At 39.5% G+C, this 26,384-nt stretch overlaps 1 protein-coding gene across 2 annotated transcripts in view; it reads left to right on the forward strand.

Moving 5' to 3' along the window:
- ZCCHC7 (zinc finger CCHC-type containing 7) overlaps positions 1–26,384 on the forward strand; it is a 216,472-nt gene that overhangs the window by 129,303 nt on the left and 60,785 nt on the right. The window lies entirely within an intron of this gene.

The raw sequence follows: 26,384 nt of genomic DNA on the forward strand, positions 1-26,384 counted from the left end.
AAACCTTTCAATATGCTCTTTCTGTAGACCTCTTCCTGACAGTCTTGAACTCTCATCAGAGAAGAAATTGCTCAAGAAAAGAGATGTTAAAAGCCTTATGTTTGAAATACAAGACCAGGGCTCTCCTAATGTTTGGTAGTTAACTTGTAACAAAACAGCTTTGATCTGCTTATTCTTGCATTTGAGTTTGTATTTCTGAATTTATGTATGTGTATGACAATGTAGGATATAGGATAAATTTGGTAGCCTAGGAAACCTGTATTCCATCAGGAGAGAAAACAGATGTTCTTGCTCCTGGTGAAGAACTGCGGCTATCCATTTAGCAATTATGAATCTCTTCCCTAGATAATACTCGAGAAAGGAGTCTTTCAGCAGACTGGATCAAGAAGCACACAACTCACTTTTTACTGTGTGGGACTGAATCTTTTTACTTTTGCCCTCTTCTTTTCAAGCCTTCAGTTTTAAAAAAGGTAGGTAGAGTCCAATTTGAATCACATGACTGCCTTATAGGACTAAAATCTTTACTTCCTTGGATCAGTGCATAGAACGCATTGGAAAGTTCCTCATCTCCCCATCCCCAATTCAATTCTGTCAGTTGTTTCTAGATGTGGTTTGCTTATTTGTTTGTTTTTTACCATCTTCAAATTTTGGGTTGTTTTGATTGAAATGGTATTATCCAAGTCTTGTGTATGGTTTTCTGGAAAAGGCCAAATATTCTTGATTCTACTTAGGTAATGCCCTTCATCTTTTCCCTTCCCCATGTAACTATAGTGGTTAAAACCTTTATGTCTTTACCCAGACTATTATAATAATAAACTGTCACTTTGTCACTTTGCTCTCTTTCCTTTAGTTCCTTCCATATTGCTGTTGGACTGGTCTTCCTAAAATAGAGACCTCATCATGGATTTCCCTTTTTTAAAGATCTTTAGTAACTCCCAATTGCCTATAAAATTAAGCATAGCCTGTTTAGCCTAACAGGGGTGGGCAAACTTTTTGACTCGAGGGCCACAATGGGTTCTTAAACTGGACCAGAGGGCTGGAACAAAAGCATGGATGGAGTGTTTGTGTGAACTAATATAAATTCAAAGTAAAGGAGCAGAGGGGAGAGCAAGAGAACCCTCCGCTCTTTCGGCTCCGCGGGCCGGATAGAACAGCCGAACGGGCCGGATCCGGCCCGCGGGCCGTAGTTTGCCCACGGCTGGCTAGAATTTAAACCCTTCAGTGATCTGGTCCTCGTCTGTTTTTTCAGCCTGTATGCCATACTGAATGATTCAGTCTTCCACACTTGATGCCTCTTTCCCCTTCCCAAATCAGGCTCTTTCTGGGGTGTCTATCTTTCTCTTCCTTCATCTCCTCTCTGGATCCCTGCATGTTGAAATCCTACCTCTTCCTCAAGATCATGCCATAATGCCACATTTACTTCTTAAGGTAAAACTGGAAGAAGATAGTAGAAACTGTACTTTCTATAGCAACGCGGTAAAAATAACACTTTTATTTCTTTTTTTTTTTTTAACTAAAATTAACTTACTACAGTTCACCTAAGAAAGTAGGCAATGACCTTCCCAAATGCAAATGCCTAATATGTAAAGTTTTATTACCATATTTAAGAAGAACTTGGGGGGTTATGTTAGAATACACCTTTATTATAGTGAAATAAAATCAGTGTTTTCCTATGATTTAATTTTAGATTGACAGAAAAAGTACAAATCCACAGATTGACAATTGTTAGGTAGAGCACATATTAGAAATTTATATTCCCAGAATTATGATTAATATTAAGTTAAATTTACCACCTTACCGAATTTGTGGATTCCAAATAATAGAATTAGAAAACTTTTTTTTACTATTTTTTTTTAATTTTTATTTTATTGTTTAAAGTAGTACATATATCTCCTTTTTTTTCCCCATAGACCTTCCCCCAACCTCCCCTACCCCCTGTCACATGCCCTCATCCCACCACCCCAATGTCTTGTGTCCATTGGTTGTGCTTATATGCATGCATACAAGTCCTTTGGTTGATCTCTTTCCCCCCTTCCCCAACACTCCCCAGCCTTCCCGCTGTAACTTGATAGTCTGTTTGGTGCTTTACTGCCTCTGTGTCTACCTTTTTGTTCATCAGCTTATAATGTTCTTTATTTTCCATAAATGAGTGAGATCATGTGGTATATTTCTTTCATTGCCTGGCTTATTTCACTTAACATAATGCTCTCCAGGTCCATCCATGCTGCTGCAAATGGTAAGAATTCCTTCTTTTTTATAGCAGCGTAGTATTCCATTGTGTAGATGTACCATAGTTTTCTAATCCACTCATCTGCTGGTGGGCATTTAGGCTGTTTCCAAATCTTAGCTATGGTGTATTGTGCTGCTATGAACATAGGGGTGCATATATCCTTTCTGATTGGTGTTTCTAGTTTCTTGGGATATAATGGTAGAAGTGGGATTACTGGGTCAAATGGGAGTACCATTTTTAGTTTTTTGAGGAAACTCCATACTGTTCTCCACAGTGGCTGCACCAGTCTGCATTCCCACCAGCAGTGCACGAGGGTTCCTTTTTCTCCGCATCCTCACCAGCACTTGTCGTTTGTTGATTTGTTGATGATTGCCATTCTGACAGGTGTGAGATGGTACCGCATTGTCATTTTGATTTGCATCTCTCGGATAATTAGTGACTTTGAGCATGTTTTCATATGCCTCTTGGCCTTCCTTCTGTCTTCTTTAGAAAAGATTCTATTTAGGTTCGTTGCCCATTTTTTTATTGGATCATTTATCTTCCTTATATTAAGTTGTGTAAGTTCCCTGTAGATGTTGGAGATTAAACCTTTATCAGTGATAACATTTGCAAATATGTTCTCCCATACAGTGGGCTTTCTTGTTGTTTTGTTGATGGTTTCTTTTGCTGTGCAAAAGCTTTTTATTTTGATGTAGTCCCATTTGTTTATTTTCTCTTTAGTTTCCATTGCCCTAGGAGCGGTATCAGTGAAGAAATTGCTTCAGCATATGTCTGAGATTTCTCTGCCTGTGGATTCCTCTAGTGGTTTCCGTCTTATGTTTAAGTCCTTTATCCATTTTGAGTTTTTGTGTATGGTGTAAGTTGGTGGTCTAGTTTCATTGTTTTGCGTGTATCTGTCCAAATTTTCCCAACACCATTTATTGAAGAGACTGTCTTGACTCCATTGTATGTTCATGCCTCCTTTGTCAAATATTAATTGAGCATAGTGGTTTGGGTCGATATCTGGGTTCTCTATTCTATTCCATTGGTCTATATGTCTTTTCTTGTGCCAGTACCAGGCTGTTTTGAGAACAGTGGCTTTGTAATACAGCTTGAAATCTGGTATTGAGATCCCACCTACTTTGTTCTTTCTCAGGATTGCTGTGGCTATTCGGGGTCTTTTTTTATTTCAGGTGAATTTTTGGAGAGTTCTTTCTAGGTCTGTGAAATATGCCGTTGGTATTTTAATGGGGAGTGCATTGAATCTATAGATTGCTTTGGATAGTATGGACATTTTAATGATGTTGATTCTACCAATCCATGAACACATTATGTTCTTCCATCTGTTTATGTCTTCCTCTATCTCTTTTTTCAGTGTCCTGTAGTTTTCCGCATATAGGTCTAGGTCTTTTACCTCCTTAGTTAAGTTTATTCCTAGGTATCTTAATCTTTTTGGTGCGATGGTAAATGGGATTGCTTTTTTAGTCTCTCTGTAAATTCACTATTGGTGTATAGAAATGCCATAGATTTCTTGGCGTTCATTTTGTATCCTGCTACATTGCCAAATTCATTTATTAAGTCTAATATTTTTTTGATGGAGACTTTCGGGTTTTTTTATGTACAATATCATGTCATCTGCAAATAAGGACAGCTTTATTTCTTTTTTTCCAATTTGGATGCCTTTTATTTCTTCTTGTCGAACTGCAATGGCTAAAACTTCCAGTACTATGTCGAACAGGAATGGTGAGAGTGGGCATCCCTGTCTTGTTCCTGTTCTTAGGGAAAATGGTTTTAGTTTTTGCCCATTGAGTATGATGTTGGCTGTGGGTTTATCATATATGGCTTTTATTATGTTGAGGTATGATCCTTCTAGTCCCACCTTGTTGAGAGTTTTTATCAAAAATGGGTGTTGGATTTTGTCAAATGCTTTTTCTGCATCAATTGATATGACTATGTGGTTTTTATCTCTCAATTTGTTTATGTGATGTATCACATTTATTGACTTGTGGATATTGTACCATCCTTGCATCCCTGGGATAAATCCTACTTGGTCATGGTGTATGATCTTTCTGATGTACTGCTGAATCCGATTTGCTAGAATTTTGTTGAGGATTTTGGCATCTATGTTCATGAGGGATATTGGCCTGTAATTCTCTTTCACTGTGTTGTCTTTATCTGGTTTTGGTATTAGGGTGATGCTGGCTTCATAGAAGGAGCTTGGAAGTGTTCCTTCCTCTTGAATTTTTTGGAATAGTCTGAGGAGGATAGGTTTAAGTTCTTCCTTGAATGTTTGGTAAAACTCCACTGTGAAGCTGTCTAGCCCTGGGCTTTTGTTTGCTGGAAGCTTTTGATAACTGCTTCAATTTCTTCCATAGTTATTGGCCTGTTGAGATGTTTAGATTCTTCCAGATTGAGTTTTGGAAGGTTGTATTTTTCTAGGAATATGTCCATTTCCTCCAGGTTGTACAGTTTGCTGGAATAGAATTGTTCATAGTATTTTTTAACAATCCTTTGTATTTCGGTGGGGTCTGTTGTTATTTCACCTCTTTCATTTCTGATTTTGTTTATTTGGGTCCTCTCTCTTTGCTTCTTGGTGAGCCTGGCTAGAGGTTCATCAATCTTGTTTATCCTTTCAAAGAACCATCTCTTGGTTTTGTTGATCTTTTGTATTGTTTTTTTTTTTTGTGTTGTTTTTTTTTTTTTTTTTTTTCTCTATGTCGTTTATCTACACTCTGACCTTTATTATTTCCTTCCTTCTGCTTACACTGGGCTTCTCTTGTTACTCTCTTTCTAACTCTTTGAGTTGTAGGGTTCGGTAATTTATTACTATTGTTTCTTGTTTTTTGCAGTAGGCTTGTAGAGCTATGAACTTCCCTCTCAAGACTGCTTTCGCTGTGTCCCATAGATTTTGGATTGTTGTGTTTTCATTGTCGTTTGTTGCCATGATTTTTTTATTTCTTCTTTGGTCTCTCTGATAACCCAGTCATTGTTTAATAACATGCTATTTAGTCTCCATGTGTTTGATTTTTTTGGGATTGTTTTTATTGTAGTCGATTTCCAGTTTTATGCCATTGTAATCTGAGAAGATGCTTGATATGATTTCTATCTTCTTGAATTTGAAGAGACTTTGCCTGTGACCCAATATATGGTCTATCTTTGAAAATGACCCATGTGCACTTGAGAAGAATGTATATTCTCTGGCTTTGGGATGAAATGTTCTGAAGATGTCAATTAATTCCATCTGGTCTAGTGAGTCATTTAGGATTGATGTTTCTTTGCTGATTTTTTATTTAGAGGATTTGTCCAATGGTGATAGTGGGGTATTAAAGTCCCCTACTATGATTGTATTGCTGTCAATCTCTCCCTTGATATCTTCCAGGATTTTTTTATGTATTTGGGTGCTCCTGTATTGGGTGCGTATATGTTTACCAGAGTTATTTCTTCTTGTTGGATTGCTCTGTAGTATTATGAAGTGGCCTTCCTTATCTCTTTTTATGTCCTTCACTTTGAGATCTAATTTGTCAGATATAAGTATTGCTACCCCAGCTTTTTTTTCATTTCCATTCGCCTGAAAAACCTTTTTCCATCCCTTCACCATCAGTCTGTGTGCGTCTTTTTTTCTGAGGTGGGTTTCCTGTATACAGCAGATATATGGGTCATGTTTTCTTATCCACTCAGTTATCCTATGTCTTTTGATTGGGGCATTTAATCCATTTACATATAAAGCTATTATGGATAGGTACTTGTTTGTCGCCATTTTTATTCTTTACCCCTGTGTTCCTTCTTCACTTCCTATTTCTTCTTTTTACTGCAGACCCTTCAGCATTTCTTGCATTGCTGGTTTGGTGGTAATAAATTCCCTTAGTCCTTTTTTGTCTGTGAAGCTCCTGATTCTACCTTCAATTTTGAATGATAGCCTTGCTGGGTATAGTATGCTTGGATTCAGTCCCTTGCTTTGCATCACTTTGTATATTTCATTCCATTCCCTTCTGGCCTGGTGTGTTTCTGTTGAGAAATCAGTTGATATTCTAATAGGAGATCCCTTGTAGGTAACTTTCTGTCTCTCTCTGGCAGCCTTTAAGATTCTTACTTTGTCGTTGGTGTTCGCCAATTTAATTATGATGTGTCTTGGTGTCAGTCTTTTGGGATTCAACTTGTTAGGGACTCTATGTACTTCTTGGACTTGCAAAATTTTTTTCTTGCCAATATCAGGGAAGTTTTCTGTCATTATTTCTTCAAATAGGTTTTCTATTCCCTGCTTCTCTTCCTCTCCTTCTGGTACCCCTATTATGTGAATGTTGTTTCGTTTTGTGTTGTCCCAAAGCTCCCTTAAGCTCTCCTCTGGCTTTTTAAGTCTTCTTTTCAGTTGCTGCTGTGTTTGTGTGTTTTTTTCTACCTTGTCTTCTAATTCGCTGATGCGGTCCTCAGCCTCTTCTAGTCTACTGTTTAAGCCATCCATTGTGTTCTTTATTGCAGCTATGTCGTTCTTCATCTCCTCTTGGTTCCTTTTCATGTTGGTAACATTCTCATTCAGTTCCTTATAGTTCTCATTGAGTTGTGTGTATTTGTCATTGAGTTGTATGTATTTGTCATCCAGCCATTTAAACATCCTTAAAACCATTACTCTGAATTCTTTCTCTGATATGCTGCTAGCCTCAATTTCATTTAACTCCCTTTCTGGTGATTCCTCTTTTTCTTTCCTTTGGGGATTGCTTTTTTGTCTTCCCATGTTTTGCTGTAATGTTTTAATTGTAGGTCCGATTGGTTTGATATTCAGGTTCTTTTGGGGATGGTGCTACTGGTGTGATCTCTCAGGTCTCCTGGGTTTGGTAATCTAGTGTAGCTCCCTACTTGAGCTATTTGGGTTCTCTTGATGAAGGCCTGTGAGCTGGAAAGGTACAACTGTGGTGTCTAGAAGTCAGCAGCCGTGGAGGGAGGTGTCCCAATTTTTGCTGTCTTGCGCCCTTGATTGAAATCGCACGTGTCCAGCGGGGACTCACAGTGGCACCCAGGAACCGTCTGTTCGGGTGATGGGTCTCAGGAGGCCTGCATTCTGGAAAGGTGTGACTGTGGTGTCCACAGTTCTGTAGTTGTGGGGTGGGCAGACTCAGCTTTTGCTGCTGCACCTGTGGTGGATATGCACATGCTTCCAGTGGAGGATCACAAGGGGCATCCGCGGTGCGTTTGCCAGCGAGGGGCACTGAAGTATTCTGATGGGCCCTGGCACTGAAGCCGTGTAATTGAGGTGTCTGTGTGCAGGTATCCAGGATGAGTAAATTCAGAATTTCTACTGCCAGGGGGAGTGCGTCCCTGTTTGTCCAAGGTCACACCCAGCAAGGACTCACAGCAGCTCCCACAAGCACCCTGTGGATAGATGGGCTCAGGGTGCCTGCCCGTTGGAAATATGAGTGCAGACTGGCGGTGTGTTTGCCTGCGCAGAGCTCTGATGCACTTTGAGGGGCCCTGGCACTGAAGTTACACAGCTAGGGTGTCTGTGGGCAGTTACTCAGGCAGAGGAAATTCAGAATTTTTACTGCAGGGCAGCCCACCCTTGTCTGTTCAGAATCACACCAGCAGGGGCCCCAGTGGCTCCTAGGCGCTGCCTACGGTGTGGTGTGCCCTGGATGCCTGCACGGCTAGAAATGCGCGAAAGAAAGTGGTGTCCGGAGTTCTGCCGCTATGGAGAGGGAAGATGCACTTACTGCTGCAGGAACGGTGCACCTTTGGAGGTGGAGGTCCCAGGGTCCACGGGTCTGCATCTGGGGTAGCAGGATTTTGGCTGGAGTGGCTGCTGGGTCGCGGGCAGTGTCAAAGTCCTGTCTGGGTGGTGGTGCTGATGAGTTCCTAAAAAAGGCTGTTCTCCCCTTCAAGATGGCGTGGGCTCCATGCCAGAGTCCCACAGTTCGGGGCTTGCCCGCAGCGGTGGTAGTCTCTCCTTGTCCAAGAGAGCCAGGTCTGCCAGCCCCTGCTGTTCCTGTGAGATTTAACTGTCCCTTACTCACTCACACACACACCACACACATCCACACACTCTCCTTTCATCCCTCACTCACTCACTTCCTCTCCCTCACCTCCGTCCTGCCAGCCGCCATCTTTTTCTCCCAATTAGAAAACTTTAAATATGATATGGCTAGATTATCTTTCCTATTACAGTTGTTCACTTCCCCCTTTATCTGTGGTTTTGCTTTTTATGGTTTTCGTTTAATAGTCAGCTATGGTCCAAAAATATTAGATGGAAAATTCCAGAATTAAACAATTCAAGAGGAAATGCTAAGTACAAGGAGTAGAAAATAGAAGAACAAGTTTTGTTCTAGGGCTGAGTACATCAGTTTGGCTAGTAACATGACAATCTAGGAAGATTCATTTCACCTTAATCAGAGCTCTGTCTCTAAGGATCAACACAGGTCATCAAAATCACAGACTTCTTAGATGTTATACTAATTATCTTAGCTAAGAAATATAGATTATTGTAATGAACCTTATAACCTGTTTCTTAAAGCCTTTCTAAACTGTCTAACTGGATAAATTAAATATACAGGCATATCCCATGAAACATATTCTGTGTCTTAATATGTTCATATAGATAATTTCAAAATTATTTCTCAGTAAAAGTCTCAAGTAACCTTCCAGATATAACTGATTGAACATCAAGAACACCATAAAGAGATTCACAAAAGTAACAACAGGAAGGTAAAATTCCATTTTTCAATTCTTATCCTAAAACACTATCTCCCTCCCAATGATTTATCAAAATCTTCCTATTCAGAAGTCAGTTGTACTTTTAGCTTGTCTGTGTTTCATAGTTTTTCTGAAATAGTTTTCCCCTTCTTTGCACATTTTGACTATATCATAATTTCTTTCAACAAGTGAAGCTGGCTAATTCAACAGTTCTCCTCTCCTTAACTTACTTCAAGTGCCACCTCCCTTATGGAGTGAAAATTCGTTACAGAAAAGTTCCCTTGTTTTTTCATGGTAAACTTTAATTTGCGTTTTTTTCTAACAAATTTATTTATTGCTGTTATCTGCTATCTTATGCTATGGCAAGCAAATTGTATGTGCCATTTGTTAACAAGTATATTATATGCTTTATGATAAGGATGTTCATTTTTGCATTTTATTTCCTAAAGTGATTTCATAGATACAAGCATTTTACTATGTTGTAGTTACATTTTAGGAAATTGACTGAGGGCTTTTGGTGGGTGTACAACACATTAAAGTTTTTCCTATTTAGTATTAGAAATGCTTATATTTAGTAGTCTAGGCAAATAAGAGATTCAAATCCCCCTCTAAAGAAATCAGTAACATTTGTTGTAGGGTAATACCATTTATTTCACTTTTCCCATGTGCTGACTTTGTCCTTATTCTTTTTTTGTGTTACTTTGTACCCTAACTTAATTGTAAATTCCTCAGAGCAAGAACTGTGCTTTTAGAATTTTTATTCCCATATAGTGCCTAGCACAGAGACTAATACATAGGAAACTCTTCAGGAGGGTTTTGTAAAAGCCCTTGGTATCTCTAAAGTGCTCTTAAGACAAATAAACTATTATAAAATAAAGAGACTAACTAACCATCTTTATCTACCTGGTAAAAAAGATATACATAAGTTCCAAATCTATCAAGTATTACAAAGAAACAGAAAGTAGGGCTAGGGAAACAAACAAAAATAAGCAAATGGGACTACATCAAACTAAAAAGGTTTTGCACAGCAAAGAAAACCATCAACAAAATGAAAAGACAACCAACTGAATGGGAGAACACATTCACCAATGATACATCTGATAAGAGGTTAATATCCAAAATTTATAAAGAACTTATACAACTCAACACCAAAAAAACAATCCAGTTAAAAATGGACAAAGGTCTTGAATAGGTACATCTCCAAAGAGGACATACAGATGGCCAACAGACATATGAAAAGATACTCAGTGTCATTAATCATCAGAGAAATGCAAATTGAAACCACGATGAGATATCACCTCACACCTGTCAGAATGGCTATCACCAATAAGTCGGCAAACAACAGGTGTCAGCAAGGATGTGGAGAAAAGGGAACTCTCGTGAACTGTTGGTGGGAAGGCAGATTGGTGCAGCCACTGTGGAAAACAGTATGGAGTTTCCTCAAAATATTAAAAGCGGAACTGCCTTATGACCCAGCTATTCCATTTCTGGTAATATATCCAAAGAAACCTGAAACACTTGATTCAAAAGAATATATGCACCCCTATGTTCATTGCTGTGTTATTTACAATAGCCAGGATTTGGAAACAGCCCAAGTGCCCAGTAGATGAGTGTGTAAAAAAGCTATAGTACCTTTATACAGTGGAATACTACTCGGCCATAAAAAAGAAGGAAATCTTAACTTTTGCAACAGTATGGATAGACTTGGAGAGTATTATGTTAAGTGAAATAAGCCAGTCAGAGAAAGACAAATAACATATGATTTCACTTATATGTGGAATCTAATTAACAAAATAAACAAACAAAATAGACTCATAGATACAGAAAACAGACTGACAGCTGTTAGAGGGGAGAGGGGTTGTGGGACTGGGTGAAGAAGGTGAAGGGTTTAAAAAAACAACAACAGAAAACTTATAAACACAGCAGTACGTTGATTACCAGAGGGAAAGGGTATAGGGGCAGAAGAGGGTAACGGGGGCATAAATAATGATGGAGGAGACTTGACTTTGGGTAGTGAGCATAATACAATATACAGAAGATGTATTATAGAATTGTATACCTGAAACCTATATCATTTTATTAACCAATGTCACCCCAGTAAATTCAGTTAAAAGAAAGAAACAAAAAGTAGTAAGCTTCAAAAATCATGAATGCCTTCCTAACTTCTGTCCTCATCACATCAAAAAATTAATAGAATTTCTAATCTTTCACAGGGTTGATCCTGTTCTCTTAACCATGGAACTCTGTTAATGTTGGCATCACGTTGGGTACTCCATTCATTTGGTATTTCAATAAATGTATTAAGTACTACTTACTGTCTGCTAATCTTAGAATACAAAATGAACCCAACTGCTTTGAAAAATAAAACAGTGCTTTGAGAATGTATAATGGAGACCCCAACCAAGTATGGAGGTCAAAAAAAGGCTGCTGTGGATATTTTTATGCATGTCTCTTGGTGCACATGATGCGAATTTCTTTAGAGCAGGGCTTGGCAAACTGTTTTTGTAAATAAAGCTTCAATGAAGCAGCCATGCCCATTGGTGTATGTATTGTCTGTGGCTGTTTTCAGCCTACAGTGGTGGAGTTGATTAATTGAGAGACCTTATGACCCACAAGCCTAAAATATTTACAATCTGGCCGTTTAAGAAAAAGTTCACTGACCCGTGATCTAGGAATAGAATTACTAGGTAGTAGGGTAATCTCCAACTTTACTAGATTTTGCAAAGCATCCTGCAGGCATGATTTTATAAGTTCTTATTCATCTACCTCCTAGGCAGTATTTGCTATTGTCAAAATTTTCTGTTTTGCATTTGTATCTCATTGTTTACATTGCTGTTTCTCTGATTCCTTGAGACTAAACATCATTTAATAAGCTTATTAGATCTTGGGTCATTCTTCCATCTTTTGCCATTAATTGCCTACTTATATCTTTTGCCTGTTTTCCCTATTTGCTATTTGTGTTTTTTTCCCCTTAATGATTTTTGGGACTATTTTATATTTTATGTCTTTTGGATATGAACCCTCAGTTGGTCATATGTATTAACAATATTTCCTCCCAGTCTGTGGCTTATCTTTTAATTTTTCTTAATGATGTCTTTTTAAAAACCTTTTTATTTGGAAATAATTTCAGATTTATACAAAATAAAAATAGTACAAAGAATACCTGTATACCCTTTATCCAGATTCACTTATTTACATTTTACTTTATTTGCTTTATTATTCATTTGTGTGCTAGCGCACAACCTCTCTATCTATGTATATGCAAATATACAGTTTTGAACCACTTGAGATTAAATTACATACATCGTGCCTTTCCTTTAATCCATAAATTTTTTTTTATTGATTTTCGAGAGAGAGGAAGGAAGAAAGAGAGAATTAGCACTTTATACTAATTATTGATATTTGGTGGGACAAGCCTCTTCAGCATAGTCTCCTCAAATTTAACATCTACTTTGATGAATGCTTATACAGCAAACAACTCACATAGTCATCACCTAGTGGAGATACAGGATATTACCAGCACAATGAAGCCCTCAGTATGCCCCTCCCTGGACATAACCTTTACCTTCTTTCAAGAGGTGGCCTGACTTTTGTCATAATACTTTCCTTGATTTTCTTTATGTTTTTATCACTGACATATGCCCTAACTATTGTCTGGATTTGCCTGTTTTTGAGGTTTATATTCATGGACTTGTACAGGATATATATTTTTATATGTGTCTGCCTTCCTTTTTATAACATATATTGCTTTTTTCATTGTTTATTTTTTAATTGATGTAAGATATTCTATTGTATGACTGTATCAGAGTTTATTCATTTTACTATAAATGGCTATTTTGACTATTGCTAATAGTGTTGTTCTTAATGGTAGGTTTTGTATTTCTTTCAAGTATATACCTAGGACTGGAATTGCTTTGTTCTATGGTATACATATCCTGCACTTTAGTAGTTAATGACAAACTCTTTTTCCAAAGTGGTTATACACAGTATACATTCTAACAACACTGCGTGAGAGTTCCCATTGTCCACATTCGTACCAACAATTAAGTATTCTTAATTCTATCTATTATGGTAGGTGAATAGTAGTATTTTATTGTGGCTGTAATATGTATTTACCTGATTACTAAATGACGTCAAGTACTTTTCATGTTTCATGTTTATTAGTCATTTAAATATCCTCTTTTATGAAGGGTCTATTTTAAGTCTTTTGCTAGTTTTTCTATTTGTCTTATAACTTGTAGAGGGTTTTATCTTCTGGACATGAATCCTTTTTATGTTGAGAAAATATCTCCTTCTACTCTGTGGTTTTCACCTTTTTAACTCTATATTTAATAGGGTGTTTTCTCTTGTTTTGATGAACAGAGGTGCTTGATTTCAATGTAGTCAAAAGTTACCAAATTTAAATTGCTCCATCCACTTACCTACTGTGTGACCTTGGCCAGCTTTGAGCTTTAGTTTACTTATCTGTAAATAATTGCTAATAATATCCATGTCATAGGTTAATTGAAAAGATTAAGTGAGATAAAGTATTTTTATAGAGCTTTTCACCTAGCAGTTCCTCAGTAGATGTTAATAGCCTTCCCCATCATTTGGGTGCTCATTTTCAAACTGTCTTTTGGGAAATTGGGTAGTATTCATGAGCTATTTGCAAATGAATGTTTTGGAAATTAGAATCTTATATAATTATCCCAGGAATTTAGAAGGTGGACTAAAATAGTAAATTATAATTAATTTACCCAGAGAACTAAAATATAACATTTTCTTTGATGAAAAGGATTATACTTAATATAGGGCCTTTGAATAATAAAACTCATGAATGGGGTTTCTTATCCAGAAAATGAGAAGCTATAGTTAAAAACATTCTAAATCCTAAACATAATGCATCATATTTTGAAACTAAGGGTAAATATTTTTGCCTCTAAGAAGAAAGCAAGGTTTCTTTTATTTTTTCTTTTATTTTTATTTTTTTATTTTAGAGAGAGAGGGAGAAAGAGAGAAACATTGATTTGTTGTTCCACTTATTTAAGCATTCATTGGTTGATTCTTATATGTGCCCTGACCAGGGATTGAACCTGCAACCTAGGTGTGTTGGGACACTAACCACCACCTGAGCTACCCGGCCAGGGCAAAGCATGATTTCTTTTTTTTTTTTTTTTTAATATATTTTATTGATATTTTACAGAGAGGAAGGGATAGGGATAGAGAGTTAGAAACATTGATCAGCTGCCTCCTGCACACCTCCTACTGGGGATGTGCCCGCAACCAAGGTACGTGCCCTTGACTGGAATCGAACCTGGGACCTTTCAGTCCGCAGGCTGACGCTCTATCCACTGAGCCAAACCGGTTTCAGCAAAGCATGATTTCTTAAATGAGAAATTGCTAATCATCCCAGTTCAGAGTACCTTCCCCTCCTTAAAGCTTTCTGATGATTTTCATTTTCCCCTTTTTAATCGTTCATTAATTTATTCAAGAAGTATTTATAGAATACCTGTTATGTATCAAGCCCTATGCTAGGAGAAAGGGACATAGCAGTGAAGAATATAGACTCAATCTTTGCTTTAACAGACCTCAGAAAGATTTTTTTAAAAGGTTATGATGCCATGGTAAAAAAGGAAAAAAGAAAAAAAGCAGTCTCAGAGTTCTGCTATTAGTAATGGCAGAAATGTTCATAATGAACCAAACTTCCCACAGATAATTATATTCTGGACAGAATACTATACTATAAATGTATACACATATATCACTTTAAAGCTTACTTTAATACTTAAAAACATAAAACAACATCTGAAGGTAGTAGAGGCCAACCAAAGCTGGTAGAAACTGATAGTGAGTCAACACTTGGAATAAAGGAACATCATTGAATGAGTTTCCTGTTTTTATAGCTCTTTGCCTGCGGGCAGTCACTGATTGACACAGCATGGGGATAGCTAAAACTCAGAAATTTTCAATCTTACAGACTTTGGAAATCAGAAAAGAGTCTTCTACCACAGCTAGAAAGTAAAGAGGGAATTCACAGAGGAAGAAGCCTCTATTATGCTTATAAGTATTTGCCAAAGTTTTGATTTTTTTAACAAAATCACTCTTCAAAGGAACGTAACAGAATCCATAATTTACAAAGTATCATTCACAAGGTTCAGGATACAATAAAAGATTACCACACATGTAAAGAAACTGGAAATATTGATGCATACTCAAGAAAAGGTGATCAATGGACACACTCTGGGATGACCCAGATGTTGGAATTAGACAAGAATGTTAAAGTAGTTAATTTGACTATGTTCATGCATATCTACACTAATAAAAGAGAAAGAAGCAAATTGACCGTATCTTCGCAACGCCCACCAGCCAATCAGGAGTGAGTATGCAAATTAACCCAACAAAGATGGTGGATTAATTTGCATATGCAGGCACTGCCCCAGCCGCTCCGGGCCTCTGGGCAGCGTGGGAAGGCAGAAAGGTGGCTCTAGGCTGGAGCAAAGGCAGAAAGGCGGCTCTGGGCCGGAGCAGAGGTGGTGCCGGCAGCCAGGGAAAGGAAGGCCCATTCTTGCATGAATCTTCATGCATCGGGCCTCTAGTCCTATATAATAAAGAGGTAATATGCAAATTGACCATCACTCCAACACACAAGATGGCCACCCCCCTGTGGTCAAAGATGGCTGCCCCCACGTGGACACAAGATGGCCAGCAGGGGAGGCAGTTGGGGGCGATCAGGCCTGCAGGGGAGTGCAGTTAGGGGTGACCGGGCCCACAGGGGAGGACAGTTGGGGGGGGACCAGGCCTGCAGGGGAGGGCAGTGAAGGGGACCAGGCCTGCAGGGGAGGGCAGTTAGGGGCGACCAGGCCAGCAGGGGAGGGTACCAGCAGGGGAGGGCAGTTGGGGGCAACCAGGCCTGCAGGAGAGGACAGTTAGGGGTGGCCAGCCTGGCAGGGAAGGGCAGTAAGGGGTGACCAGGCCGGTAGGAGAGGGCAGTTAGGGGCAACCAGGCTGGCAGGGGGCCAGCAGGGGAGGGCAGTTAGGGGCGACCCAGCCAGCAAGGGAGGGCAGTTCGGGGCATTCGGGCTAACAGGGGAGTGGTTAGGGGGTGATCAGGCTGGCAGGCAGAAGCAGGCAGTTGGACACCCCTTGAGGGGTCTCAGATTGGAGAGGGTGCAAGCTGGGCTGAGTGACACCCTCCCCCACCCTCGTGCATGAATTTCGTGCACCGGGCCTCTAGTAATAAAATAATACACATGAAATCTCAGTAGAGAAATAAAACTATAAAAGAACTAAATGGAAATTTTAGAACTGAAAAATACAGTATCTGAAATAAAAATTAACTGAATGAGCTTAATAGCAGATTAAAAACATCAGTGAGCTTAAAGATCAAAATTACCCAATCTGAGAAACAGAAAAAATATCCTAAAAATAAACGTAAAAGAGCAGAGCCACAGTAACCCATTGAACAAAATTAAAAGACCTAGTATGTATCATTAGCATTCTAGAACAGAGGAGAAAGAAAATATATTTTAAAAATAATATGGACAAGACCTTTTCAAACTTAGATAATTGTACATATTCAAGAGATATAGTCAAATTGATGAAAACCAAAGATGAGAAAAATTTTGTCAATAAAAGGTTGGAAAAAATATAACACGCTAAGAGTAAGCATGTGAAAACCAGAGTGATCATAACATAAGTAGACTTTGAGACAAGGAGTAGTACAGTAATCACCACCCCACCACCCCTTGTCCATGGTTTTGCTTTCTGCAGTTTCAGTTACCTATGATTATCCAGGGTCTGAAAATAGTAACTGGAAAATTCCAGAAATAAACAATTTTAAATTGCACATCATTCTGAATAGTGAGATGAAATCTTATGCTATCCCACTTTGTCCCACCTAGGACATGAATCATCCCTTTGTCCATTGTATCTACATTGTATATGCGGCCTGCCCATTAATCATGCAGTAGTTGTCTCTGGTTATCAGAGAGAGAAACCAGCCCTGGTCGGGTAGTTTAGTTGTTTGGAGCTTCCTCCCAATATACCAAGATCGCGGGCTAAATCCCCAGTCAGGACACATACACAATCAACCAAAGAATGCATAAATAAGTGGAACAACAAGTCGATGTCTGTCTCTCTCTCTCTCGCTCTCGCTCTCGCTCTCCCCCTCCCCCCTCTTTTCCTGCCCCTCTCTTTCTCTCTCACTCTCTCTCACTCTAAAAATCGATCAATAAATAATTTTTTAAAAATAACCGCAGATAACTTTTATTCCAGCATGTTATAATTGTTATATTTTATTATTAGTTGTTGTTATTAATCTCTTATTATACCTAATTTATAAATTAAACTTTATCATAGGTATGTTCATATAGGAAAAAACATAGTATATATAGGATTTGATACTACCCACAATTTAAGGCATCCACCGGGGATCTTGGAACATATCCCCTTCAGATAAGGAGAGTACTACTATAATTCTTCAAGACTGTGATACTGTTGCTCCTTTGACATGACCTACACCTTAGCCTGTGCCACCTTTTTTTTTCTTTTTTAATCCTTACCAGAGGATATGTTTTTACTGATTTTTGAGAGAAAGGGGGAGAGAGAAGCATCGATGTGAGAGAGAAACATCAATCAGTTTCCTCCCGTACCATCCCCTTCCCCACCCCACCCCACCTCCCAGGGATCAAACCCGCAACCTGGGTATGTGCCCTGACCAGGAATCCAACCCATGACCTTTTTAACCCATATTTATTTTTTTATGTTGCTGTTTCTTATAAGAATTTTTCCATGTTTTCTGTTTTCAGTATTTTGATGGGTTCATTTTACAGGAATGCCCATTAGACAACCTGTCCTAAAAACAAGAAACAGAGCAGACTTATATTTTTGTTTCTGTAGATGACAGTACCTAGAATCAGTTAAATATAAGGGGGATGAAGGGGCTATCTCTATTTTGTGTATAGAGTCAAGCTTGTACAGAAAACAGATTTTTGGAAAATATTCCTCAGGTCTTTAAATACATCTTTTACCACTTATAATTGGACTTAATGAGTCTCATTTTGAAAGCCATTCTTCTTTTTCCACTCTTTGGTATGGGATTTTTCAATATGGGGTTTTTCAGTGTGGAAATGATTTTTGAGGACTAGAATTTGCCAAGAGAAGGAAATAACCAAGCTTGAATATACACACTAACTTCAGCATGTATATATTTAATAATATAATATCCTCAGGTCCCAGTAACCAACCTACTTACCTGACAGGTTCCATTTCTTAGGGTAAGGATGTCCAGAGAACTTTGTCACAAAAGAGCTGAATTATGAACTCCATTGGTTATTAAAATATGCAAATATGGGTCAATATTCTGCATTTAAAAACTTGCTTTTTAATAATGGCATGCACTTTGTCCCTACTCTGGTATATGGTTCTTACTGTCACAGGGTTCCAACTTCCACGTTCAAACATTTCTTCTCTGTCTTAAGCCTTTTGAGCAAGCTGTGTAATAAGCATCTCATTTCTAGTGTCTTTATAATAAAATGTGATATTGCCAGCATCAGCTGCACTGTCAGGACATTGAGACCTTGTCAGAACAAGAACATACTTTCCAAGTTCTGCATCAAAAGTTGGTAAAATATTGTTTAATAGGTATAGAGTTTCAGTTTTGCAAGATGGAAAAAGTTCTGGAGATGGATAATGGTTATGGTTACACAACAATATGAATTAACTAGAGGTCTGGTGTGCGAAATTTGTGCACCGGGGCGAGGGGGGAGTCCCTCAGCCCGGCCTGCAACAACGCCAGTGTCCCACACCCCGGCTGGCCTCTGGCCAGAGGCCCGCCTGCCCTTGCTCCACAGGCCAGGGCACGCGGGACACTGGGGCTCGTTGCCGGGGCGACGCTGCCAGCATCCAGCGCCCCAGCAGCTATGGGCGCCACCATCTTTGTGACAGAGTGATGGTTAATTTGCACATTATCCTTTTATTAGATAGGATGCCACTGAACTGTTAAGAATGGTTATAATCCTATCTAATAAAAGAGTAATATGCAAATTAACCATCACTCTGCTATACCCACAAGCCACGCCCACCAGCCAATCAGGAGCAAATATGCAAATAAACCCAACCAAGATGGCTACGGCCACAGAGAGCAGGAGGGAGGCTTGGGTTTCCCCGGCAATGGAGGAAGCCAAGCTTTCCACACACCCTGGCCAGCCCAGGCCTCGCTTAAGGCTACAAAGTTTCATAGAAATGGCTGCCGCCACAGAGCAAGCAGAAGGCTTGGCTCCGCTCCAGGCTACAAAGTTTCAATTGTAGAAGATAAATAAACCCCAGATACCAGGGCCTCCGCTTGGGTCGCCAGGGGGCGTGGCCAGCCTGAAAACCACCACAGGCCCCTTGCCCAGGCCGCCCCACCCCGCAAGGGAACCCCCACCCTGATCCTGGACACCCTTCAGGGCAAACCAGCTGGCCCCCACCCGTGCACCAGGCCTCTATCCTATCTAATAAAAGAGTAATATGCAGATTGACCATCACTTCAACACACAACATGGCTGCCCCCATATGGTCAAAGATCCTGCCCCCATGTGGACACAAGATGGCTGCCACAAGATGGCCAGCAGGGGAGGGCAGTTGGGAGGGACCAGGCCTGCAGGGGAAGGCAGTTAGGGGTGACCAGCCCTGCAGGGGAGGGCAGTTGGGGGGACCAAGCCTGCAGGGGAGGGCAGTTGGGGGGACCAGGCCTGCAGGGGAGGGCAGTTAGGGGAAAACAGGCTGGCAGGGGAGCAGTTAGGCATCAATCAGGCTGGCAGGGGAGTGGTTAGGGGGTGATCAGGCTGGCAGGCAGAAGTGGTTAGGGGCAATCAGGAAGGCAGGCAGGCGAGCAGTTGGGAGCCAGCAATCCTGGATTGTGAGAGGGATGTCCGACTGCCCGTTTAGGCCCAATCCCAATGGGCCTAAACGGGCAGTCGGACATTCCTCGAGGGGTCCCAGATTGGAGAGGGTGCAGGCTGGGCTGAGGGACACACACCCCTGTGCACGAATTTCGTGCACCGGGCCTCTAGTGGTAAATATATTACTAGAAGCATGCACTCGGTGGGGGGGTTCCCCTCAGCCCAGCCTGCACACTGATCACCAGGGGGCAGCTCTGGCCCTACCCCCCATCACCCCACCGGCTGGCCGATAGAGGGAACGCGCCGGTGGCCTCCCTCTGCGGGAGGCGACCAGCAGTCACCACCGCCCTCCGATTGCCGTCCCCTCCCTCTGCCCACTGGCACCCTCCTTGGCTGGCCTGGTGCCACCACTTGCCAGCCCCACACCCCGCCCCCGCCCCCCCCCCCCCCAGCCGACCGGTCGTTCCGCCAGTTCAGTCGATTTGCATATTAGGCTTTTATTATATAGGATATGTACTATACCACAAAAAAAGTTTTTAAAAGCTTGGTAAGAAAATTTTAAGAAAGAGGGCTTTGAATAATTTTTTTCTTTTATGAAAATGACATTGGTCCCAGAGGAAAAATGCATCTTTCTTTCTTTCCTTTTTTTTTTAAAGAGTAATGGGAAACCCATTTCTTTCTTTCTTTCTTTCTTCCTTTCTTTCTTTCTTTCTTTCTTTCTTTCTTTCTTTCTTTCTTTCTTTCTCTCTCTCTCTTTCTCTCTTTCTCTCTTTCTCTCTTTCTTTCTTTCTTTCTTTCTTTCTTTCTTTCTTTCTTTCTTTCTTTCTCTCTCTCTTTCTTTCTTTCTTCCTTTAATATATCTTTATTGATTTCTGAGAGGAAGGGAGAGGGAAAGAGAGATAGAAACATCAATGATGAGAGAGAATCATTGATTGGCTGCCTCCTGCAGGTCCCCTAATGGGAATCAAGCCCGCAACCCAGGCATGTGCCCTTGACCAGAATCAAACCTGGGACCCTTCAGTCCACAGGCTGATGCTCTATCCACTGAGCCACACCAGCTAGGGTGGCAAAATGCATCTTGCTGTTGATTGTAAGAGCTGTCCTAACTGCTTGCAGTCAATATATAGGACTTGTAATATAATAACATATATATAAAGTACTGATGGCACAGTGCTTTTTCTGTTCCCTAGGATGCAGAAATCATTTGGGGGAAGTAAAGAAAAGGTAGCCAAACTTTTATCTACCATATCCTAAAATTTATAATCATCTTTCTTTAAATATATGAAATTAGGGAAATTTAGATTATATATACATATATTCTAAATTTTACATATATTCTAAATTTCCCTAATTTTAAGGGAAATAAATTTTAAATTGTTTTTCTTATTTTTACTCCTCGTACCAAGACATCACATGTCCAGATCCAACTGTAGCCTCTCCAAATAGTCCCCTTGTTTGAAAACAGAGAACTCTATAATGGAAAGTGAGCTCCTTCTTTTGTCTCTCCCCACATGAATTTTTATATTTAAGATGAATAACAGGGAGAAATTAAAGGCATTTGATTTATTCTATCCTCTTTTCCCCTCACCCCATTACTACTTTCATTTAATATTTTGCTTTTTAAAAAATATTTGTTTTACTATTTTTAAACAAGATTTGAGGATCCAATTTTGTTATAGATACCTCAGTCAGGCTGTAGTAGTAATGGTGATGTTAGACCAGTGGTTTTCAACCTTTCTAATGCCGCGACCCTTTAATACAGTTCCTCATGTTGTGGTGACCCCCAACCATAAAATTATTTTCGTTGCTACTTCATAACTGTAATTTTGCTACTGTTAATGAATTGTAATGTAAATATCTGTGTTTTCCGATGGTCTTAGGCTCTACAGCAGTGGTTCTCAACCTATGTGGGTCGCAACCCATAGGTTGAGAACCACTAGCAGGGTCGCATGGGAAAACACAGATATTTACATTACGTTTCATAACAGTAGCAAAATTACAGTTACGAAGTAGCAACGAAAATAATTTTATGGTTGGGGGTCACCACAACATGAGGAACTGTATTAAAGGGTCGCAGCATTAGAAAGATTGAGAACCACTGTGTTAGACAAAAACAATTCTGACTCTTACAAAATTATCAGAAGGGGGATTTTTAAAAAGAAAGGACAGTTGGTTTGGTTTAGTTGTCGAAATACACTGTGACCTACTAGATTCCAAAGTTCTATATTGTGCTTGAATTTTCCATCAGGAATGAAACATTCCACTGTCCCTTTTTACTGTTTAACTTAAGCTGCAGTGAATACTGGGAGAATGGCCCTGTGGCTGAGCTGCTTTTTTTTTTTTTTTTTAATCTATTCATTTTATACTTTCAGACAGATTTTTCCCTGGGGTGAAACAAAGGTTAACTGAAATTTCCTCTGTTGTGTACCTGAACGAATCAGCAGTTTGAGAAGGAAATCCCATTGATGGGCCAAGAGAGTGACAGGCTCTATTTAAAGAATTCCCCCGACTGTGTGGTAGACCAGCCATGCCATGAATTTAACTGTTCCTGTGGTCCCCATACTTGTACCCACCAAAAAGAGAGAGAGACAGAGAAAGCGACTTTGTTCTGCAAACGTAGCCCTAAGCTTTGAAAACCACGAGCCATTGAGTTTTGTGAATTCAAGTTAGACAGCAACAGAGGCCAAGACTCTAGGGGAACAATATCTGAAAGGGAGTACACAAAAACAGGTAGAAACTGTTTAACTGTTTTATTTCTCTATGTGTATACAGATTTATGTGTGTTTACACACATACCCGAAAAACCTATACCTTTTTCTCATTTTATGTAGCTAGTCCTAATTATATTTAATCAATATGCTTGTTAAATTTTTTAATTTGTTAAATTTTTTGTTTTTATACAGCTTTTTTGCTCCATAAAATATTCTGGTTCTTGCAGGATATATTATATGTATTGGAAATGAGAGTAAACACAGTAGGAGTTTAAATGGTTAAAAAGATGGGCCTTTATATTACCTCTGCAGGAGCTTTACTGTCAGGGCAGCTCATGTATTTTGTATTTTTCCTGTTTAAGGGAAGCTGCTTTAAATATGAAAAGATGGTATCTTGAGTTGGATTAAACATCCTTAATTCATTTGTATTTAACCTCAGGACTTGTGAGCCTTGTTGAAAATCCAGCTTTATTTAACCCTGCCTCGTAGGCCTCAATAGTGAGTACTGCATAGAGATTATAAACAGTCGTTTTCTGAGGTGGGGGTTAGTGTATATTCCCAGGGGGCATGAACTGTTTACATTTCTAACAAATATTTCACATATGTTAATAATTCATATTACTGTTCAAAAGATTAGGATTTTTTTTTTTAACCATGGTTATTTGAAGCTTTTGTTATCAAAATTTTCCTATGTGTATCCTCTGTAGTGTGGCCAGGAACTTAGAGAGATTTTCTAAGACATTAGAATTGATAAAGAAAATAATACAGAGTGATTGATCTCTGTCTGGGGATTTTTATTTTTATTTTTTAAAATAGATTTTTATTGATTCCAGAGAGGAAGGGAGAGGGAGAGAGAGATAGAAACATCAATGATGAGAGAGAATCATTGATTGGCTGCCTCCTGCACACCCCACATGGGGATTGAGCCCACAACCCAGGCATATGCCCTGATCAGGAATCAAACCATGACCTCCTGGTTCATAGGTTGATGCTCAACCACTGAGCCATGCTGGCTGGGCTGTCTGGAGATTTTTAAAACCCAAGAACCATTTGAGTTGGCTCCTGAGGTAAAAAATAGGAATTTATCTTAGAGATCATGGAGGGGCTAGATTCATGCTTACAAATGAGAAGTTGAAGTTCAAAGAGATTATATTAGTACAAAATTATTCAGTATATTTTAGAAGAACCTAGGTCTCAATTTATATCTGGTGTTTACTGCCTCTTTTTTATCTGGGATGGTATTTTAAAAATCATTTCTCTCTTGCCCTGGCCAGGTGACTGTTAGTTAGAGCATCATCCCCTACACGAAAAAAGGTGTGGATTTAATTACTGGTCAGTGCACATAACTAGGCTGGGTTTGATCTCCAGTTGGTGCACGTACGGGAGGTAACTGATCCGTGTTTCTCTTTCTCTCTTTCTCTTTCTCTCTCTCCGCCCCTTCCTCTCTCTAAAAAAAAACACACAATAAAAACATATCCTTAGGTGAGGATTAAAAAAAATAATTTATGGCTCGGTGCACAAATTCGTGCACGGGTGGGGTCCCTCGGCCTGGCCAGTGATCGAGGCCTATAAGGGGGCCATTCAGCCGGTGGGAGGGACCCCGGGAGGTTGATTGGCAAGGGGGAGGGCCACGGGAGGTTGGTTGTGGGAGCACACTGACCACCAAGGGGCAGCTCCTATATTGAGTGTCTGCCCCCTGGTGGTCAGTCCGCATCATAGTGACTGGTCAACTGGTTGTTTGGTCATAACGGTCACTTAGGCTTTTATATATATAGATCATACCTCAATAAAGCTGAAAAAGTTATTTCCCTCTTTCTCTTTTTCTTCTATTATTTCCTGTTTCTTGTCACTCATTCTTTTGTGTTTCTTTTCTTTTCTCCTTCCTCTCTTATTTTTCAATATTGATCCTATTGTAAATAGGTTGTAGCATTGAAAATTAAGAGCAGGATTTAGGGGAGTGGATCTGTCCAAATATTCCATATGGCCTATAAAAGGTTACATTGTTCTTTTCGATGTTATTTTTAAAAAAAATTGTAGTTACCCTGCTAGTTGAGCAAGCTATGACTAAATTAAATACTCTTTAGTTGTTACTTAGGTAAACAGAAGAGCTAACTAGTGCCATGGATAGATGCAATTGATTTTTAAAGATCAATAAAAACAATTGACATAGCTTTTAGGAAATCATTTGGTTTTTCCAAATCCATTCATTAAATAATATTTATTGAGCATCTACTATGTGCCAAACACCATGCAAGGTGATATACATTGGAGAGTAGCATGGAAATGGTTCCTGCCCCTTTATTGACTAGAGTTAACCACAGCTAGAAAGTTGAAACATTGTTTTAATAAAACGAAGGTTCATGATTCTAAAAGACTCTTATATTAAAAGTGGGAAAGTATAGTTTGAAATTCAACAAGATTTTTTCACATTAGTAATTGCCATGTGCTACATGATAAAATGATAATATTGTAGAGATGAAAAGTAATATTTTTATTCGACAAAGCCAGAAGACTACTGCTAAAAATAATTTAGAAAGGTAATTTAGCATATTGATTTAAGAGGATGGTTTGGAAGTGTGCCTCCAGCCTGCCACTTAAAGCTTTGTGGCATTAAGCAAAATACTTTAGAATTCATATAGAACACACCTTTTCCCATCAAAATAAAAGTGATAATGTTTGCCTCTATGGCATTATTGTGAGGGTTAAATTAGAAAAGCAGGTAAAATGCTTGATATAGAACTTAGCATAGAAGAAGCTCTTTATATATATATGACCTCTTCTTACATTCTATATTCTTTAAAACCAGTCTTGATTTTCTTCTTCTGGAAGAGTCTGTTAGTGGGGATTTAAAAAGGAACAGTCTTTGTATTCATATTCTCTGTCTGAAAATATTACACACTTAAGTTAATTTCCTCAAAAATTAAGGTGAACATTTGTACAAAAATATACCATCAACTAGGCTGGGTTTTTAAATTGTTGTTTTCCTTTGAACACAATTTTTTATGTAATAATTTCTAATCCCTCATAACTTCTTGCTTATTCTCTGGTAATCTCAACTTTGAGTAATGGCTACATTGGTAAATTTTTGTATTTTGGAATTAAAGACAATTTTGTCAGTAATCTTTCTGGAGCTCAATCAAAAACTGATTAGTTTATGGGGCCTAATCCTATACAATAAAACCCTAATATGCAAATCGACTGAACAGCAGAATGATCTGCAGAACGACCAGTCGCTATAACGCGTACTGACCACCAGGGGGCAAACGCTCAATGCAGGAGCTGCCCCCTGGTGGTTAGTGCTGCTCAGCCAGATGCTGGGTTCACAGCTGGCGAGCGCAGCAGCAGTAGCGGGAGCCTCTCCCGCCTCTACTGCAGGTGGGTGGTAAGGAGTGAGGGGTCCTGGACTGCAAGAGCCCTGGACTGCGAGAGGGATGTCTGACTGCTGGCTTACGACAGGCGGACATCCCCCGAGGGGTCCCGGACTGCAAGAGGGTGCAGGCCGGGCTGAGGGACCCCCCCACCCCAGTGCATAAATTTCGTGCACCAGGCTTCTAGTTTCCCTATAATATCCAAATTCTCCCCCATATACTGAGTTATCTGGTGCCATATTAGAAGTTTTAAGGTATTGGATGCCAAAGTATAGATGATAAGTATTTTGTGGTTAGACTACTCAAACTTGTCTATATTTACTGCCTCCAGATTCTGTCCTCCACTTCTCTTCAGTTCAGTCAAGTGTTTGCCTTACCACTTCATCCAAACTTCTCTTATCGGGATCACCAGTGACTTTGCTAATAAATCCAAGAGTCAGTTCGCAGCTTTTATCTTACCCTGATATATGGGTGGCATTTCCCTTAATTGATAACACCTCTTCTTTATATTTTTAGTTCAAATCTGTCTTCTAAACTTAAGACTAGTATATCCAAT

The sequence above is a fragment of the Plecotus auritus genome (assembly GCF_963455305.1).
Source record: "Plecotus auritus genome assembly, chromosome: 5".
NCBI classification, from domain to species: Eukaryota; Metazoa; Chordata; class Mammalia; order Chiroptera; family Vespertilionidae; genus Plecotus; species Plecotus auritus.